This window comes from Mauremys reevesii, linkage group 4 (assembly GCF_016161935.1).
Source record: "Mauremys reevesii isolate NIE-2019 linkage group 4, ASM1616193v1, whole genome shotgun sequence".
In the NCBI taxonomy this organism is placed as follows: Eukaryota; Metazoa; Chordata; order Testudines; family Geoemydidae; genus Mauremys; species Mauremys reevesii.
In genome coordinates, this window is record NC_052626.1 from 131,132,627 (window position 1) to 131,151,050 (window position 18,424).

Sequence of the window (18,424 nt, forward strand, 5' to 3'; positions counted from 1 at the left end):
TCTCAGTTAACATGCGTGCACACACACACACAAAAGTAGCAAGAAAGTAGAAACTTGATGCCACTATAACCGATCGCATGGCAAAATTTGTCACCTTTTGAGTTACACATGCTCGACTCCTGATAGGTAGATCTCAAACATGTGGGGCAGCGTGGTTTTTAATCAGCGCTCATCTCCCCACCCCGATACCCTGATTCTGAGATGCACATCCTGAGCCACACATCTCAGGAAGGAATGGTTTTAAGCCACCGTTGAGCCTCCCATACACTGGGCCTGTCCACCCGCTGGCATAATTTAGAGCAGCCCCAGTGGCTTCTCTAACTTACCCTACCTGCAGTATCTCCCTATGGATTGCTCCACCAGATCAGAATAGTCAGAGTGTAGTTCACTCTGGCCACATGCATCTATCACCTGGTACTGTCAAGAGGACATGGCATAGAGCTTTTCTGCTAGACTTATGCTGCAAAATTTCCCTTCACTGTGGTAATCTGATAATAGAGGGTTCTTCAATCTAGCTGACGAAGATATAACAAGATCCAATGGCTTGAAGTTGAAGCTAGACAAATTCAGACTAGAAATAAGGCACAAATTTTTAAGAGAGGATATTTAACCATCAGAACAATTTACCAAGGGTCATGGTGGATTCTCCTTCCCTCTCAAATTTTACATCAAGATTGCATGAATATAACATAAGAACACAAGAACAGCCATACTGGGTTAGACCAAAGGTCCATCTAGCCCAGTATCCTGTCTTCCGACAGTGGCCAATGCCAGGTGCCCCAGAGGGAATAAACAGAACAGGTAATTATCAAGTGATCCATCCCCTGTTGCCCATTCCCAGCTTCTGGCAAACTATGTTTCTCTAAAATGCTCTAGTTCAAACAGGAATGCATGCAGGGAAGTCCTATGGCCTGTCTTATGCAGGTGGTAAAACTAGATGATCACAAAAGTCCGATCTGACTGTATAATGTATGAATTGGGGGAGATATGTCTAGGTTCCAGCCCATTTACACTGACAGAGTGACATAAACGGCTGGGTCATGGCTCAGAATATGGTCTGGGTTGTTCTTACTAGACAGTGCTATGGAGTTATGATAACACTGCAACTGGTTCCAGGTGATATATCTTAGAGTCTGGTCCAGGTGGGCACAGAAAACCCACCCAGGTGGGTAGGATTCCATGTGAGCATGGGAATCTGGTACAGGTTTTTCTCTCCCTCCTTATCACCAATGAAAGAAACATCAGTGCAGGCTTTCGCGACTAATGCTTTTCAAACAGGGCGAGTGCCAGCAAGCCCCAGCCCGGATTGTTGTATTTACTTGAATTATATTCAGTATCAGTGAATTCACCACTATGACTAATTTATATTTATAGGCTTTTCAGCCTATTTGTGAAACGTTTCCAGGAGAGATAGCACCTTCTCCCTTCTCTGATCAGCTCAGTGCCTGCAGCCGTTTCCTTCTGGTCTGGGGTTGGCACATCTGATATAGGGCTGGTGCAGAGAGACAGTGGGGACACAGCGAACAGACTCAATGGCTCAGCCATTGGAACACAGGAACAGAGCCGCTCTTAGGGGCAGGCAAGCAGGGCAGCTGCCTTGGGTGTCAATTTTTGGGGGCACCAAATCACTGTGCCACCTGGCCCTGGGGGCAAAAAATAGTAAAACACCTAGGGCCAGGATTTGCAAGACCAGAAGTCCACGTGGTCTGTTATCCTATCTATACCAATGGCTGGTGCCAGCCACTTCAGAAGAAGGTGCAAAGAAACCCATAATGGGCAATTATAGAATAACCTGTCCCAGGGGAAGATTGTTCCTGTGTCCAGGCTGTCAGCGGTTGGTTTGGAGCCTGAAGCATGAGGGTTTATCACACTTTCAACTATGTCTGCACCGTCGTGCTACCAAAACAGCGTTCATGTGTCCGCAGATCCTGCCAGGTCCACACTCCCCTTGTGCATGCCCTTCCCAGCAGGAATCATTTGCCCTCGGGTGGGGAAATGTGCATGGAGGCCAACGCTGGCTCAGCATGGCTGCAGACATGCATCAGCGTGCTGATCGTGCCCTGGCTCCCTTGGCAATGTGCCATTGTGCCTCCCCTCCACCTGTGATGTAATTTGCAGTGGGCCTCTACAAGAGGTGCCTACCGTCTGATTTTCCACTCCAGGCAGAGTCTGGTCAGCTAACTTCCGCCCTGTGCCCTCCCTGCTGACTGTGGTTTTCCTGCAGCACTCGCATGCGCAGCACAAACCTGAACCTGGCCCATTTTGTCTAGGTGAACAGGTGTTCGGTGCTCCCCCCACCCCCTTCCCTCTGCTCTGGCTCTTGTATCTGACTATGATTAAATCGAACCTGTTCAACCGCCGAGCCAGATGTGGGGACCCTGCTCATTTGTTACGAAAAGGAAAAGAAAACGAGATTGCAAGTGGTGACAGTTGTTCGCAGGTGAAGTGTGACCTGCAGCCCTTCGCATACCCCCAAGCCACAGGCTCTCACCCGGGTGCCGTGGGAACTCTGTACGCTCGCTGCAGAGAGAGCCTGGGAGCCCCCGAGCGAGTTAGGAGTCAGTTGCCATGTTAGGAGCCGGCCGCCAAGCACAGGCGCCAGGCTATGCACAGGAGAGCCGGTTCGGATAAAAGATGTACCCCAGAACGTGAACGGCCCCCCAATCCTCAATATTCACTCCAAAGCAGGCCCCATTACGCCCCAGACTGAGGCACTGCTCTGTCCCTTCTGATCCCAGCACAGATTCTATCACCCCAGCCCCAGAGAGCCCTCTCTCCATCTGACCCCAGCACAGACCTCATCACCCCAGCCCCAGAGAACCCCCGTCCCTGTCTGACCCCAGCACAGACTCCATTATCCACAGCCCTAGGGAGCCCTCTCCCCATCTGACTCCAGCACAGTCCTTATTATTCTCTGCCCTCTCTCTGTTAGACCCTGTCAGGCATATGCTTCATTTCCCCAAACCCCAGGGGCCCTCTCCCCCTCTGACCCCAGCAGAGACCCTGTCTCCCCAGCCTGAGCAAATCAAACTCCCCAACTGACACCAGTTCACACACCGAGGGAGCCTGTCTTCAGGGCATGCTCCACCTCACCCCTGCCCCAACCCATCCCGCGTTCACTAGCCTTCCTTTGCCTAAACATGTTCTCACCTCATTTGAACTCTTTTAAATTCACTTTTAATGTGATAGAGAGCACCGTGGGATTTCCCAGAATGCCACAGCCAGCCAGCCCGGTCAGCTAGGTCCCTCTGAGTGCGGCCCCCCTGGGGACCAAAGCCAGATGTCTGTTTGGAGTGGGGTGGTTAGGGGAATGAACAGACCAGAGGGGAGGAGAGTCAGTAAATCTGCTGAGGCGAGTTAACAGGGGTTAAAGAGACAACTTTAGACCTAAAGAGGAAGAGATGGAGACATAAGGGAGGAGGGGAGGGAGGAAGGAAGGGAGATTATATCCGACCTCATCCCCAGAGCTGGGAGCGTGAACAGACAGAGCGAGCAGTGAACCCTATCATTGTCTCCCAGCTGGTGCAGATCCCCAGAGACGGGCTGCAGGTCGCAGCCCTCTTGGAGAACGGCTGCTTGTCTGTGCGAGGCTTTATCAGTAGCTATTTCTCTCTCTCTCTCCCCCTGCTTACTGTCCATTTCCAAAAAGGCGGGAGATGGGCTACGCAGAATCAGCAGCGTATCCTGAACAGCTGCCACCCCCCGGCCCCTATCTCTGCCTGTCTGTGTCTCTCCGGCTTTCCACTGCTGCTTATGATGTCCCACGAGGAGCAAAACTCCTACTGCCTGGTTAATGAGTGGAAACAGGCCTGAGGCATGAACTTAAGCCCTGCGTCTGAATGATCTTGGATTTCAGAGGGGCTTGGATTCAGGGTTCCCGTTAGTCCCCAAAGACTCAAGACTCCCATTGACTTCAATGGGCTTTGAATCAGGCTCTTAACAAAGATGACTGGGTAAAGGCCCTGAGCAGTCATGGGGCAAAGGGATGATGACCCAGGTCTTGGGCATATGTCCTGGAGCCTGAAGCCTCCTTTTCTCCTAAGACAGGTGCGTGGGAGACAAGGGGCGGGTAAGGTCAAGGTCTCTTTAGGGAGCACTGCGAGGGAGCTACCTAGTGGATGAAGATGGAGCCTGGATTCCCTTCTTGCTCCAGGGACAAAGGCAGGGCAGTGGGGGAAGTTGTGACTGACAGATTACAGAGGCTGCATGGTCATCTCACTCCAGGAGAGAGGTGGTTCCTCTGTGAAGCAAAGTAAGGCAGCCCAGGGTCGAGACCCACTTTTCTCGTCCGCAAATATGATGTGTGACAAATGCCCGTGAAAGTGCCACTCGTACAGACCCCCTCTCCCCACAAGGCTGCTTACGTCTGTGCTTGCCGGCATTATCTCAGGGCTACTGCTTCCCTTATAGCAACTTATTACCTTTGCCAAAGTCCACTGGCAGCTTTGGAAACTTGCTTCCCACTAGCCAGAAAATTAACTCTAAGCTTCATATAGGGACCCTTTTGTGCTATAAAATTGAAATCCTGTGAGTTCCAAGTCAGCACCAGGTTTATATCCAGAGTTCCAAGTATTTTGCTCATCAGCTGGTGTTATTTTATTCTTTGCTTACCTCTAGGATAAATCTAACTGAGTAACCCGATGGGGAAATCGAACATTTGCAGGTATGCCTTGGGGATGAAGGGTCTTTGGAGACTCTTTATGCACTCACTGTAACACAGAGGGTTCTTTACAAACAGCTGCACATTTATTTTCAGGGGTGCTGAGCAACCAGAGCGCCTACTGAAGTCAACGAGCGCTGCAAGAGCTCAGCTTGTTTCAAAATCAGGCCATGAAGAAACAGCACTGCTGATCAAAGGATGTTTAAACCCTCTCCGCCTTAGGGTTTCCTACTTAGACGTCTTTTCCATGAAGACCCTTTCCTGATTACAATGAATAAACCCCAGTTTTGTCCTTTATGGGATCTTTCTTCTGCTGATGGTGAAAATTCAAATGCCACCTGAAAGTTGGGGGTGGGGGAGCTGGATTGGATCAAATAAGAATAGGCCCAAACCTTAGGAGGTTCAGATTGCTCAGATAAGGTTCTGTATTGGGGTTACTTTTCTGACTCCATAGAGTTTCACCCATTACCACTGGAAGTGTCTCCAAAAGCTCAGAAAGCCTCTGGATTCCACCCGTGACAGGTTGAGCAGCAAGCCATGCTCACACTGGGCACTAACAAACTAGGGTCTTGAAGTCCGGTTTACTGATGTCCCTTGGCTGCTCAGAGCCCCACTGAAACACACCAGAGGTGAAAGTAAGCCGGTACGGGCCGGTACGGAGGACCGGTAAGAAAAAGAGACTGGTTGAGGCGGGGAGCAGCCTGCCCCCTGCATAAGAATAGTTTAAACTCAGCTGTTCCCTGAGCGGTTCAGCCCTCGGGGTTAGGAGTGGTTTCTGGCATCCTTGTTAATTTCACTCACAGTAGCTGGGAGGAGTGGGGAGGGTATGTTTGACCATGGCAGGGGCAATCCTTGTCTGCCCCCGGGGATGAGGGGATCTCTCTCCAATGCTAATATACACAACAAATACAAGCATTTGGCTGCACAGCTTAAATCCAGAGCTAATAAAAGCAGGTGGAAGGGGAAAACTCAACTGTCACACTGGTTTCTTGTCTCCTCCCTCCAGCCAGGCTGCAGACAAGGCTCTGCATTCCTCCCTATCCCCCAGCAGGGGTTCTCCTCTAGGCTCTAGCTTGCAGTAGGGACACTGGTTGAGATGCCTGCTGCTGCTGCCTGCATAAGCACAGTTTAAACTCAGCTGTTCTCTGCGCAGTTCAGCCCCCCAGGATTAGAAGCTGTTTCTGGCATCCTTGTTAATTTCACTCCCAGTTGTTGTTGGGGGCGGGAGGGCGTGTGTGACCATGGCAGGGGCAGTTCTTTTCTGCCCCCGGGATGAGGGGATCTCCTATACACAAAAAACACAATCAAAATCAGGAACCATTTCCAAGTTCAAATCTATCCCATTCCCTCCCCAGCAGAGGATCATGGTTGTGATGTCCAAACTGCTTGCAGATCCTCTTTGAAATGTTACTGAACTGCACAGGGAACAGCTGAGTTTAAACTGTTCTTATGCAGGAGGCAGGCTTCTCCCTCCCTCAGCCAGTCTCCCTGCTGCAAGCTAGAGGGAAGCCCCTGCAGCTGCTGAGTGCCAGGCAGGGAGAAAGCATGGAGCCTAGTGTCCACAGCCTGGCTGGAGGAGGAGGAGGGAAGACACAGAGAAAAATGTGACAGTGAGTTTTCACTTTTTCAGGCTTATTCCAATAGTAAAGTTTTATTACAGACAGTACTGGTAGTAGTAATAAGTAGCTTTATTTTCTCTCTCTATGTCATGCAATGGGAGGGATCCATGAAGTACGTAGGAGAGGTGGGTTGCTTGCGATTGGACCATATGGGTAAGAAATGTAAATTACTTTCACCCCTGCCCAAACCCCAGGGCTCCCAGCCACCTCTGCAGCTGGTAGCTCCGGGGGTGATTTAAAGGGCCCGGCTCCTAGCCTCAGCTGAATCCCTGAGCCCTTTAAATCCTGATTTAAAAGCCCTGGGATTTAAAGGTCCCACCTCTTCCGATAGAGACCACACCTCTTCCGGTTGAGGCCACTCCCCCTCCGCAGGACTCTGGAGTACCGGCAAGTCCTTTAAGTTACTTTCACCCCTGAAACAAACAAAAAACTTCCTACAGCCCGGGCCTTATGGAAGAGCTCAGAAAGGCTCCTTCAATCAAATCAAATACAGTGAAACCCCACTATAACGCAAAAAAATTCCATTGCGATAAATGCAGGGTCACAGTATAGCGGGGTTTCAAGCTGGTCAGTTTAAGTCAGTGGTCCCCAACGCAGTGCACTGATGTGTGCCGCCTAGTGCCCTTAGTGCCTAGTGCCCAGCAGGGGAGAGAAGCCGCAGTCCCGCGCCTGCCGGGGACAGTGAGCACCGGCACCCCCAGCTCTGGAGTTCTCTGTCCCCGGCAGGCGTGGGGCCGCGACTTCTCTGCCCTGCTGGGCACTAGGCAGGGGCACATCAATGTCCCGGCGGGCGTCATGGCATTGGGGACCACTGGTATTAGGCCTTAAATGGGAGCCAACTTATGATCACGTTATATGCGATTTCGCGTTATAGCGGAGCACGTTATTGCGAGGTTTGACTGTATGTAGCTTCGTGCAGCCAAAGTTGAAGCACTTCATCAGGGAGCTTTTCCAACTAGCATGCTCCTCCTTTGGTCAAGGAGGGGATGGCGCCACGTACCAGCCACTCTGGACCACTCAGAATACACCTCCATAATATGTTCAGGGAATTATTTATGCTGGCCCAGCTCTGCTACCCTGACTATCCCTGCATGGGAAGGGTAGGCAGCTCTGCTCTGCTCAGGCAGAGAATATCAACACTCTTCCCTAGCTCAGGTCACTGGGATCCCAAACCCAGCTAAATTCCTGAAGCCATGCAACCTGGAGGAGTAGGATTCCCTCCCCCAGCCCCACCCAGCAAGGGCACCACCCGCCATGTGGTTTCCTGAAGACGATAGGCAGCTCGTCAAAGGCACCGGCAAGAAACCCAAATGTGGTAAAGTGTTGAGATAAGCGGCCCCTTTCGAGTGAGAGAGCTGTTGGCGCTGGGCCTTGGGAGCAAGGCTGTCACTGCACAGGGCCGGCAACACCTTGCTCTTTGCAAAGCGATCAAAGGCACATGCAATGCGGCACCGTGGCTTGGGTGCACCTCTGGCTCAGAAGCAGAGATGGGCTTCCTCTGGCAAGCTGTCAGCCATGGGGGGAGGTGCACAAGTGGCTCAGACATGAAAGGATGCAGACATAGTCCTGTCCTCCCTTTCACTCCAGCACCAGGTTTACCAGGGAGATGATGCCCATCTTACTCCACATTACTTATACTTGCAGTCTGAAGGCACTTTAGAGGCTGCTTAAGGGCTGGGCACATTGCTGAAGTGAGGCCTGGGGGAGGCCGAGCTCATCTGCAAATCTGCCAACCCTAGACAATCTTGGGTCTGGTTCAGTAGACACAGGGTTAATTCCATTCACCTCCTTGGTGTTATGGCAACAGGACATCACATTCGTAACTTCGTAACCAGGGACGGGCCTGGACCAAAGTCTCAGATCCAAAATTTGAGGAGGGCTAGATCCAGAGCCAAATTATATGGCTGCCTCTCTCCCCAATCGCTATAGTGGGTCACATCAAAACCCTGGATCTGAGGAACCTCAGACTTTGGATGGGTTCAGATCCGGGTATAAAGTAGGCAGTTCAGGCCCATCTCTCATCATGATAGTTGAGAAGAGATCTGTTTACATGGACATTTTGTCTGAGGGCTCATTCCCACAACCCAGGTTGCAAGGGGGAGGTAGAATCCTGCACGGCAGCAGCCCCAGTCTCTGGAACGAAGAGGAGTTTGAGTCTGAATTTTCTGAACCCAAATGTCTCCTGCTTACCCTGCCTCCTAATGTTTGGACCAGAAACTGTTAATAGAACATGGCCTTGAGCTCAGCTTCCTCTTCTATTAATATCAGCCTGGGAGGAAATCAAAGTCTGTGATAGATGGCAGGAAGACAGTGGTATGGATCTTTGCCCAAGTGGGGGATGTGGAGTTGTACCCCACACTGTGTGTGTATGTGGTGAACCTGTGACTCTATGCCCCAAAATGGGTATCTGGATTCATGACCTTCAGGGGATGTGGAGTTGTGTCCTGAGTGGACCCGGGTGGACCTGTGCACCTTGTAATAAAGTTGTGACACACAGGAGGGTTGACAAGAGACAGAACTTTATCTCCTGGTCTAAGTCACCTGACATAGGTCAGACTTACTGACAGGTAAATATCCCGTCACGTGACAGGGGTTAGTATCCACTGACACGCTCCTAAATGGCTGCATGGAAAAGATTCCATGCCATCGAGAGGGGCTGTAGAGATCTGCTATGGAGTTGCGATCTCGTGTCCTTTCTCAAGATCTGCACGGTCAGCATGCTGCAGACCAAAAAGGCTGGATACAATCCCTTATATAGCCAAGGCTGCACAACAACTGCTCCTACCTTTTAAAAAACAGAAGTTCTCTTCCTCTCCTGTTCCTGGGTGTTGGGCTGGACAATGTATTGTATTGGACCAACAAATAAGTTAATATCCCAGCTCTCAGACTCCCCTCAAAAGCCAGACGACGTGAATACAGAGAATCCACAGCAATCACTGCTTCTGACAGAAACAAGAGTACTCAGGGGCACTTGGAAATCAATGATGCTTTTCAAGGCCAAATCGTAGCACGTGGAACAGTGCAGCTGAGACTTCCTTCCAGAGTTACTGTAAAAAGAATAAGCCTGTGCTTGGCCCAGTTATCTGATGGTGACACCATGCAGAATGGCTGGGCCACTGGTGTTTCCTGATGTCCACCAGAACTAGGGATAATTGGAAGCTAAGCCCCTCTAGCTGGAGCATGGTGATAAATGAACCAGAATGGTGTCCAATTCCTTGCAAGGGGAGAACAACAGATAAAAGATCATAGAATCCCAGACACGAAAGACATAAATGGCCTTTATTAGGTCATCTAGTCTGATATTAATTATTAAGCATCAGCAACTCACTCATTGCTGTATAGGACACAAAATGCACACAGTCCCTGCCCTGAAAGAGCTCAATAGCTCCTCCCAGGGGTCAATGTGGGGTTGTTCCCAACAGCCTAGTCTCCAGATCTTTTTCCAGCCTTGTTTTAAATGTCCCAGGTGATGGGACTTTCCACCAAGCCTTGCCCTGCCAAAAGAAAGGCTGGGCCATGGACATATTGACTGTTCCACTGTCAGTTCTCTGCTTCAGCTTCTGTGCTGAATCCCCCATTCCACTGCAATCCCAGTGAGCTATTTCGATTCACAACGTACCTGGTAGCAACCCAAGGGGTTGTTTCGGTCCAGTGTCTCTGGAATGCTCTGCAGCCATGAGACAACAGAGACCTTCTGGTGAGGCGAGCTGGAGGAGGCTTTCCCGAGCCAGAGAGGGAAGGTAGAATCATGACTATGACGTTGAGGATGAGGAGTTCTGTTTGATGAGGCGGAGATTATAAAGATCTCTCCTATTAGAGGGAAGACAGAGAGTGGGGACCACATGCCCTCCAGCTGGTGCTAAGCATCTGTGATGGATAGACTCTTCCCACTCCTCAGCTCCCTTCACCCCGTATTGTGCAAACTGAATAGAGCAGGCTGGCTGTTTCAACACACCCACTCCTTTGCCTTTCCAAGAAGGAAAATCTTGCATCTGACCAGTGATAAGACCCATTGAAAGCTTCCTTTCCCGGTACAGCTGATCTCATTGTAACCTTCAAACCCTAAAGCTTCAGACAGATGAAGAGAGAGAATAGAACAGTGCACAAAACCCAGTGAGTCACCGATTAGGCAGGGCCAGCTGACCAGAGATCTGCAATAGTTCTTGGCAGCTGAGACTCGGGACAGCCGTAGGTATGGATCTACATGCCTGGTTGATTAAACACATCACTGTGACTCAAAAGCAGAGCCATGTGCTGCTTACAGACCAGAAATGAACAGCTATTAATGTGGGAGTCATCTAAAAGGTCCAGCAAACAGCAGTATCCCCAGCACCCCTTTTAACTCACAGATGCACCCTGGGGTTCCAATCTGGCCAGCTGCTGGGTCTTTACAGGATGCTCTAGGGTCATCCTGGGAGAGCAGTGTGAGACAGCCAAGAAACCCTAGATTTATCATCTCTGATGCCTCAACAAGTATGGAGGAGAGGGGGAATGCAGGACTGGGAGCTAGGAACACCTGATTTCTAATCCCAGCCCTGACACTGCCTCCCCTCTGTGACCTTGGGGAAATCACTTCTCTTCTCTTCTTGGTTCTTCATCTGTGAAATTGGAAGTACAATACTTACCTCACCGTGAGTATCTAGTCCAGCCTCCAGCATGACACAAGCCATAAAACTTCACTCATGCATTCCTGCGTGCAGCCCAATATCTTGTGGCTGAATTAGAGCATTAGCTTTTAGAAAGATATTCAATCTTGATTTAAAGACTCCAAGTGATGGAGAATTCACCACTTCCCATGGGATGCTGGTCCAGTGGTTAATTATGCTCCCAGTTAAAAATGTGGATTTTATGTCCAGCTTTAACTTTATTGGCCACCGGATCTTGTTGTGCCTTTGTCTGCCAGATTAACGAGTCCTCTGTGTAGGTATTTATAGATTGTGATTTAATTACATCTTAATCTTTCAATCTAAATAGACCGAACTCCTTAACTTGCTCATTTTAAGGTGTGTTTTCCAGACCACGGAACATTCTTTTAACTCCCCTCTTGATCCCCTACAATTTTTCCACCCACTTTTTTAAAGTGTGAACACCAGAATTGGAGACAATGTCCAACAGTAGTCTCACCAGTGCTACCTAGAAAGTCAATATCACATCTCTATTCTTGCTCGATATTCCCCTGTTGAAACATCCAAGGATCATGTTAGCCCTTTTGCCACCCACCACACCAGGATTTCATATACAGCTGGATAACAAAGCTATGGCCAACGTATCTGTGAGAATAAAAGCTTAGTAGTTTAAATAAAAAGCTATTGATATGAATAATTAGAGCATCCAAAGTTACATTAGATAGGATTAATATAATAAAACTAACAATGGCAACATGACTGTAAGTCCCCTGCTTTATGGTTCTCTCCCCACCCTGGCATCAGCTAACCACTGACTGATAGGATTAGGAAGAAACTTTCTCTGTGGATAGGCTATTCCATACTTGCCCACTTGCAACATACTCTGAACATCTGGTATTGATACATAACAAGATGGACCCCTGATCTGATCCAATCTGTCAATTCCTATGTTTGTAAAAGGTTTTCAGCAGCAGAAGACTGAAGAAGGGATTTTTTCCCCCTAGGTTTTGCAAGTCTGGAGGGTAATAATGTCTTTCAAAATCTCCAGAAGGAGCCTGAAGGTATTCTGGTAACGCACCGCCCTCTAGTGGCAAAAGTAATCAAAGTTGTGTTTTGTTGGGTGAACATGTAAGTGGGTGGGTTCATTAGCTAGGTAAGGAAGGTGGGGCAGAGGGATACCCTGCCCCATATAATAGTATTTAGGAAATAAAGACGCCTGTTTTGTAGGAGATCTTACTTGACAAATACAGACTGGGACTGGACAAAAGACAAAAACAAAGGGAAGGAAATGAACTCTTTTCAGCGGCTGGTGCCACAAGTCTAGCAAAGCATCAGCAAGATTTGTTTTTCAGATGTCAATCAATTATTCTGTCGCTTCTCCCCCCAAGTGATGCTTTTCAAAGTCTGCCTATCTAGCCATAGCTTTTAAAGCTAAAAAGGACCACAGATCATGTAGCCGAACCTCCTGTAAATCAAAGGCCATAGAATTCCACTTAGTTACCCCCTATATTAAGCCCAACAACTTGTGCCTGACTAAAGCCTATCTTCCAGAAAGCCATACCATCCAGATCTGAAAACATCAAGGTTATCCATCCATGTTCCTACGTGGCCTCCTTCATCATAACACCTGAGTGCCTCCCAAGAGTAAAAAGGACAATGTCATGGTTTAGTCACACCTAAGGAGCCTGGAATCACTGTCATCCTTTACACACATGAATTGAAGCTTTACTTCTCCTCCTTTGAGATCAGTGAGCATCATTAGAACCGTTCAGCTGAAGCACAGGGAGGTTATATGAGCTTGCCTGCTGTCGAACAACAGTTCAATAAACACAACCCAGGAATCATGCAGAATATTTCCAACACAATTCAAAACACCTGACACTGAGGGTTGTTTTTTTTTTCTTTTGCATTTTGCCACAAATTAGAAAGTGGTTCCTTTTTTTTCCTGCTAAAATGAGAAACACTTTGGGATGAAAATGAAACGTCTTTGAGAAAAACAGATTTAACTGGAAAAGCATGTGAAAGGTGACAATCCTGCTTTTTTTCCTTCCAGTTAGATTACCAATTTCATAAGATTCTGGGGAAAATGGGAAAAATGACAGCAGCCAAATGTTTCCAGTGAAAACTTAGTTCACAATTTCACATGACTCTAAGTAATATGAATTTCAAGGTATGCACTTCCCTTTCTCTAATTTGGAACATACAAACTGCCATTCTGTATCAGACATGGGGTCCTTCTAGTCCCAAATCCAAGAGTGGCCAGTACCAGCTGCTCCAGCGGTAGGTGCAAGAAACCCCGCAGTGAACATTTATGGAATAACTTGTCCATAGAGGAAGTCATTCGGTACCTTGCTCTTGACAGAGCAAGACATGGGCAGTGAGGCCATGAAACACTGCATGGAAAAAGTTTTCCAGGGCTTCTTATTCATCAACTGCTTGCAATGCTGAATAACAGGGCTGCACAGAAGTTTTTGCCTCCCCCTCATTCAAAAACAATTTGCACTGGAGGAGGCTCTGGGGTAACCGGTGTGTGCTGGTGAGTGAGCCCACCCCTCACTCACCCTGCAGCAGTGGTTCCTGCCCATGGGGCTGGGCCTGCTTCCCGTGCTGGGTTGCTGTGGGCCAGGTTGCAACACCACTTAGTTTGGGGGCCCTCTCAAACGGGGGGTGGGGCAAACTGCCTGGCGGGGGACGGTCCTGCTGAAGAATAGAATACCCAGTGCTTATCTAGTGCGTTTCATCAGTGGATCTCAAAGCACTTTAAAAAGGAGGTCATTATCGCCATTCTACAGATGGGGAAACTGAGGCACGAGGCAGGGAAAGTGATTTGCCCAGGTTCACCCAGCAGGCTGGTGGCACAACCAGGAATTGAACATAGCTCTTCCAAGTCCCGGTCCAGTGCTCTACCCACTAGACAACAATACCTCTCCTATCACAACTTTTTTCCAGGGTTTCCTCCCCATTTCTGAACTAGTGCCAAACAAAGCCACTGTAATATAAAGATCTACATGCTTCATTTCAGAGTGGGGTTTGTTTCCTGAGTTGGGTCTGGAAGGTAACTTGGGAAGGAAAGAAAAAGAAAACCTACCCATGGACAGAAGAAAGTACCGGTAATGCCAGCAAACCCCACAGATGAGACTTAACTGGGAAGGTCCCGTTATTTGCCTAACAGCTCCCCACAGTGATTCAATATGGTATTGCAGTCTGCAAAGCGAAAAGGTGCAGATCAAGGCGTGCAAACTGTTGCTCCCGAGAGTCAAACCTATCAAACGGGGGCACCAAAGGATGAGCCATATTGGCAGCATTACAAAAGCAGGGAGGTTGCACCTAAACTGAAATTTAAATAGTGGTGCTCACAGCAGCCCTCATCCTGTGGAGTGAGCACAAGAGAAGGGGTGTGTGTGTGTGAGAGTTGTGGGTGTGGAAGGATGCATGTGAGAGTTGTGAGCACTGATGTGTTAATGTGAATGGGCAAGAGTGGTGGCAAGACTCATGCAACAGCGTGTGCGGGAACCTCAGTACACGTGTGATGGCTTTACCAGTGTCCTTACAGCTGATGTCCTCAGCTGAGAAAGGAAGGTGTGGTCTGGAAGAAATACTACCTTGAGCTTAGGGTGAGCAGACAGCAAGTGTGAAAAATTGGGACGGGGGTGGGGGGTAATAGGAACCTTATAAGAAAAAGACCCAAAAATCAGGACTGTCCCTATAAAATCGGGACATCTGGTCACCCTACTTGAGCTGTTAATGCTGGCCCAGGTCCCTGGGTAAGGTTCTGCCTACTCTGCGTATCCGTCTGTTCTCTGCTATTGGTCAGAACTTTGGGTGGGGTGGGCTGGGGGACCTGCAAGCCCTGTTCTCTTCAGTAGACAGAAGAGGCCACTGATTGTAAAACACCAGAAATATCAAGGGAAGGCAAACAAACCGGCAGCAGGCAGCTCTGCTCTGGGTTCTGCAGATACTGTGTGGGGAGCATTAATAAGACTGTTGACCTGACAAAATGCCATGTGAGCCACCAGCTTAATTAGCACTGCATGATCACCAGGGCAAAGCTGGCACTACCTGTCTAGGCCAAGTTCGTAGCCTACGGAGCCATATAGGAAATCAAGGACATCTGCGTATTTTCCTAAATGCAACTCTCCCTAAAGCTCCCTCTGATACAGATGGACCCGTTCTATGCAGATTTATGCCTCTTGTGGTTATTGTAAGGAAGGTGCTATTGTTTAGTGGTCTGAGCAAGGAGTGGGCCAGGACTCCTGGGTTCTATTCCAGGCTCTAAGGAAAGTGGGTCTATTGGTTAAGTCCTGGGGATCTGGAATCCTGAGTTCTAGTCCTGGTTTTGAGAAGAAGTATTGTTGACAGTTGGCTTAATGTATTGATGTTTGTTAAGTGCTTTGAGATTCTTTGGTGGAAGAGGCAATGGACATGATTATTAAGTGTCACTCTTGGTTATTGGTACGGAATTTTTTAAATATTATAGTGGAGTTTCTCTCCCCCACCATTTTTTGTTGTTGCAGGGGATTGTTTTTGTTTTGTTACAGAGAGTTTGTTGGGGGGCCCATACCAAACTGGGGTGAAGCGATTTCCCCTTTGTTTGTCAAAGAGACAAAATGTCTTCATACAAACAGTAAAACCAGGCCTTAAGAAGGGAGAATAAAGATGTTCACAACAGATGTCAGTGATGAGTTACCCAAACAGAGCCTTCCCTCTGCTTGTTTTACAAGACTCAGCCCAGTCTTCCTGTGTGTCACAGGGACTGATGAAGCCCTAAATTTGCCTAAAATTCCCTTTACCATAGCACTCTGAAATACTAGATATTTCAAACTATGGAAAGGCAGGCTACCAGTCTTGAGGAGAGCAATGTTCCAATCAAGTAGAGAGAATTCTAAGGCCTGAGATAATAAAATAAATAGCAATCACAAGACTAATAAATAATGCTTTGCATTTATATCACACCTTTCACACAAGGTTCTCAGTGTAATTAACACAGGTGGGTAGATAATATTAACACCCTTCCTGTCGCATACATGTGGAAACTCAGGCACAACAGTCAGGTCACTGAGTGAATTCGTGACAGAGGTGGGACTAGGTCCTAAGCTCTAATCACTAGATAACACTCCCTCACTCTGTACTGTGCCCCTACCTACTTGCCCCTCACAAGGGCTCCCTGTTGCATGAAATGTCTGAATTTCTGGTCCTAATCTTCTGAGGACAAGGAGAAGCGGGTCTATTTTTTGTGGGATATTTCTCCTGGACTTAGAGACTGTTGATGTATTTACACAGAGTAATTGCACCACTGCTCAATGCACTGGTGTAGTGCTTAATGTTCATATGCTCTCTCAGCCGTCCCCACTCCCATTTCTCCATATTAGCATTTTACATCCATTCCTAACTTGGGTTTCACATGATGGAGTCGCTAGCTTGACAGATATATGACACACAGTGAATTAACATCATGGCACCCCAGAGATGCGTCACTTTCTTGCTATGGATTCAGGTGTGCCATGTTACAGGTAGGTACCAGCTGGTCCATGTTATGGATGGATATCAGGTATGCCCAGCTACAACTACAGATTCAGATATGCCATGCTAGGTACCACATAAGCCAAGGTGGAGGTAGGGTATGAATTGAGGTGTGCAGTGCTAATGGTATATAGGTGGTATGCCACGCTACCTCTTGGTTTGAGAGTCAGCTATTACTCTTATAAACATTACTGGCTAAGCCTGACCCTGTGCTTTAGCTCCAGGCAGTAGCAGTGAGTTGAGGTTTTCAATCCAGACTACCTAGAGTGCGCCTTCCCTTTTTCACCCAAACCGGTTCAGACCCATGTCAACAGTTAACCAGAGGATTCCATCATAAGGTACCAGTACTAAGTACTCTCACAAGTCGCTTCTCCCATGGTCATCTGTAATCTTGGTTTATTCACGAAGGTCCTGCTTTTCAGAGGTGCTGGGCCACTGCAACTCCACTTACAAGATGCAGGGACTCGGCACTTGTGAAAACCCTACCCTGTGTCTTTTGCAAGAAGACACGGACATCTTAGCTCACTAATGGGCAGAAAAGCTTCTACGCCTCCACTCCAGCACTTCTGGCAAGGCCACACACACCCGCTGTGGGCTACAGAAGTTACTGCGTCACTGGTTTGTTTGGTTCTGACACCATCTGCACAACAAGGGGATATATATACATAACGAACCCTGCACCAAGATCTACTTCCAATAAACAATCACTCCCTGTCAAGCAACCACTCTGAAGTGTCTCCGAGATTCTTATGTTCGACCAACCTCTTTGGAACCAATTTTTTCCTGGTCCTTTGTTGTTTATGACATGAGAGCTCTCTCATTCTCTTTCTCCTTTTCAATTTACACTTTACAATAAAAATGCAACTAAATCGCCTCCTACCTTTCTTGACAATCAGGAAATTTGCTTCACCGGATATGTTTCCTTTCAGCAATCCAGTCTTTCCTCTCCTCTACCCCCTCCTTTTTCCATGGGTTACTGTTTTCACTACCATCACTTCTGAAAAACGAGCGCTGCGTGGAAGCTGCATTGCAATCTAAATTGACCGAGTTCAGGACCTTTAATTTCCAGCGTGGCAGCTGTTGTTTACATTTCTTTTTTGCAACACAGTTATTGGTTCCTAAGATGCTTCTCTCCCCCCACATATGTAGTTAAACAGGAAGCAAGAGGTGGGAGCTGTAGGAGGGGGGTTTCCTGTTCTGTAGTTTCTGAAGCACACAACCGACTTCTGACATTCAACAAAGTTTTGATCACAAGATCTGAACACCCTAAAAGGGAAATTGAAGCTGTGCTCAGAAAGCACTGCTTAGTGAGAAACAACCCGAAGAATATTTCAAGCAACTCGACCAAGTGATTTAGGCTCTTCATACGAGCTTAACAAGAGACTTTTTTTGTAGCGTCAAACTTTCCATCTATTGGACACTGAAGCTCAGCAGCATCCTTTGAGATGAAAAGTTCTGCGTAAATATCAGACATTTTATTGTGGTTGCAAAAGTGGTAAAGAAATGAAAACTATTGGCCAGACTGAAATAAAAGAATTGAAGGACAATCTGACTATTCCTTGACCCCTTATGTCAGAAAAGCAGAGAGCTCCTTTTTCATGGGGGTCCTTTCATTTGTACTGCAATTAGAGAGAATGGATAGTTTCTTTGTCTAGACAGGTACCTCATCTCTTGCACTGCGTTGCTTTCTGGCAGCCTTTGTACCATATGACTAGGGTACAAATTGAGTGGATGTTTAACACATTTTGGGATAGATCTTGGGGACACAGCAAATTGGGGAACAGTATTTTGAGAGAAGCAATGGAGAGAAGGGCGACTGCAGCCAAGATTTCCAGGATTTTTCAGTGGCGCACTGGACCAATCCCACACAAAGTCCTGTCTTCTTGAGACTGGCCAGGGTGTGAACTGGAAAAATAAATTAATGGCGCCCTCGCAAATTCCACCCCTAAGCCAGGCTCTGTCGTCCCTTGATCAGCCGTGAAATAGTTAACAGTGATACC

The 18,424-nt window shown here is 48.0% G+C and overlaps 1 protein-coding gene across 2 annotated transcripts in view; it reads right to left on the bottom strand.

Annotated features, from left to right (window-relative positions):
* CCND3 (cyclin D3) overlaps positions 1–17,580 on the bottom strand; it is a 77,014-nt gene extending 59,434 nt beyond the window's left edge. Inside the window, exon 1 of one of the 2 annotated variants that reach the window (XM_039538456.1) lies at positions 17,305–17,565. The gene's annotated coding sequence lies outside the window, so the exon portion shown is untranslated. Of the gene's footprint in view, positions 1–17,304 lie in introns of both variants that reach the window. The other variant, XM_039538454.1, reaches the window with a different exon arrangement.
* Positions 17,581–18,424: the final 844 nt, after the last annotated feature.